Source organism: Sinocyclocheilus anshuiensis, unplaced genomic scaffold, assembly GCF_001515605.1.
Source record: "Sinocyclocheilus anshuiensis isolate Anshui unplaced genomic scaffold, SAMN03320099.WGS_v1.1 scaffold122, whole genome shotgun sequence".
Lineage (NCBI taxonomy): Eukaryota > Metazoa > Chordata > Actinopteri > Cypriniformes > Cyprinidae > Sinocyclocheilus > Sinocyclocheilus anshuiensis.
The window spans coordinates 1,271,014-1,273,751 of record NW_015544153.1 but is presented as its reverse complement, the minus strand read 5'-3'; positions in this window follow the sequence as shown (position 1 = coordinate 1,273,751).

The following is a 2,738-nucleotide window of genomic DNA, read 5'->3' as shown; positions in this document are numbered from 1 at the left end:
ATTAAGAAACTGGCAGCATCTGTATCAGGGTGTGTCTCTCTCATTGTGTCTTCCTACCTCCATGACACTTGACTCTGCAGTCCACCCTACCTAAGGATTAATTGCATACTGTAAACTTATGTGATGTATGCATGCTCAATGTTTTATTTTAATATATGACTATCTACATATTCAAGGTAAAGTTCACTACAAATGTCTATAGTACTATGGCTATTGCTATAGGTTTTTGATGTGTTAGACTATATTGCAAGTAGCCTACATCAGTTTTTACCCTAAATCCCACTTTATTTGCTGATATTTCAGTCATTCAATTCAGTAACAGGCTCGGTAACACGTAAGTTAACCAATTATCACGAAGCAATGACATTTTAAAATATAAAAGCAATTGAAAAGCAGCATTTCCTCTGTATTACAGTAGTAAGTGTTTCAACACAGCAAAGCAATAATTACTGCAAGACAAAGAGCTCGTTCAGTTTAAACCTTAAATGTGTGATCACGTAATGACTATGATTGTGATGTATTAAAAATATTGACAATAACATGGTTAACTTAAAAATAACTTAAGTGACCAAAACCTCAGTGTTATACAATTATAGTGTTAACACTGCAAAAGATTACAGTAAACAATTAATTATCAGTGGCACATAAAGATTGACTTTAAAACCTACTGTGAGCTCATCTTGAGGACTTTTGGCATGTTCTTGAATTGTACCTCTGACATTTCATTTTTTAACTAGCTACAAATTTTTCATTACTGGGGTTCTACGCTAAGCTTACTACTGTTTAATACAATGTAGGCTACTGACAAAAAAAAAACAGGAGCTAACTGGCAGAAGTAGTGTGACAATGACTTGTGCTAGCTGTATTTTCTGTTTTCTTCTTACCTCTGCGGCACTAAATATCCTCCGCTGCAGCAGCCGAATTTAAACCTTTTGAAAAGAGTTCGTTTAATTTTACGCATTTAGCAGCGTCGGACTTAAGCCCTTTTTTTCCCTTTCTCAAAGTTTTTCTGCACCGCCTTTCCTTTTTTACGGTCCATTATCTAGCTTTTACTGAAAATTAGCTCGTGTTGCAATCTCTCTGATGACATGCTTGATTTTGACTGAACGGTTCGGTCGGCCCATCTCGGGACCAGGCGGCCGGCCGTTGCCGACTGGGCCGAATGCTTAAAATTTATTTATTATTAACATTATTATTATTATAACATAGAGAAATCGTGCAAGCGATAAAAACCTGTCCTATGTGCTGTTGACCCGTAAAAACAATTTTATTTATATATATTTAGTAAAAATCTGACCGGCCCCTTAAACAAAATGGTCCGGCCCCTCTGGCATTTGCCAGGATGACTGAGCATCCACTTGACCAGACTTAAACTCTGGAGATTTGCATTAATCTTCTCCCTCGTAATTTTTAATAAACCTTGCGATTACATTCTCTCTCAGCACATTAATGATCTAATATTTCAAAATGTTATGCTGCGAAATGTAAACTGTGGCTGGAAGACACGTTTTTACTGCTCGTAGATTTACTGTTGCCTCTGTTCTGTGGTCATTACCCTTTGTTTGTTTATATGAAGAAAAGTGAGCCAGGTGTCTGTCTGTCTGTCTTCAGGGTTTCCATGGAAACGGCAATTGAAAAACGGATAATTGTTGCATTTTTTTTTTTTCCCAATTGAACAATTTTATTAAATCACCTACAGATGTAATGTCACAAATCACAAGCTTGTCAGGTTCGAACTTGTTTTTCCACATGTCAGAAAGCAAAACCAAATTGCCTAAAGGGACAGGAAATGTGACACCACCATAAAAAGCATTGGAGTGATAAGCGTAAAGTAAACACATGGGAAACTGGTGATTGTGTGCAAATGTGTGTGCGCGTTAGTTGAAATGTCCACAGGGTCATGTGAGATGCATGTAGCACAGAAGCAGACAGACAGTTGCATGTTTGCTTTTAGGCTTGCGTTACATCAAACGCAGCTCTTGCTGCTTTGAAGTGTCAGACTTTAACCAGTGGCACCCTTCTGCCCTTAAACATTCAGAGAGCAGCACTTTACAGTCTTTTCCTCCTCCCCTTCTCTCCATCCTTTCGCTCCCTCTGTCTCCTGTTATGCATTTCATAATTTCATGTCACTCACATAAATGGACCATAACTCTTTACAGATGTTTTATGTATGAGTAGACTGATAACATCACAGGACGGTGCACTTTTACAGCCTTTTTTATGCATGTGCTGTTTATGCATGTGGAAAACGCTTTTATTCAAAGTGACTAACAGTACAGTGTACCTATCCCTTTATACAGTATAGCTATCATATCGATAGAGCTTAAAGTCATCTGTTTTACAGTAAATTTTCAGCTTTTTGTGCTTTCACTGTATGCAATGTAAAATCTTCCTTTGTGTTACATTGAAGAAAGAAAATCATAGAGGTTTGTAAGAACATGAGTGTGAGTAAAGGATGACAGAATGTTCATTTTGGGACTTAAATAAAGCTTAAACCTCCTAACCTCTTCAGACTGACGTGAATAGGACCTGTCTGTACCGGAAATGCAGTGACGTGGCTCCATATCAGTATCTCCACTACCCACCTATTCAGAAGTGGACAGAATGGACTACAGACAAATGGACTAAGCCAGGGTTCCTCAATTAGTTTTCGCCGAGGGCTGAATTCTGCCAACAATACCAAGCCAAGGGCCACTGATATACACTGTATATATATATATATATATATATATATATAT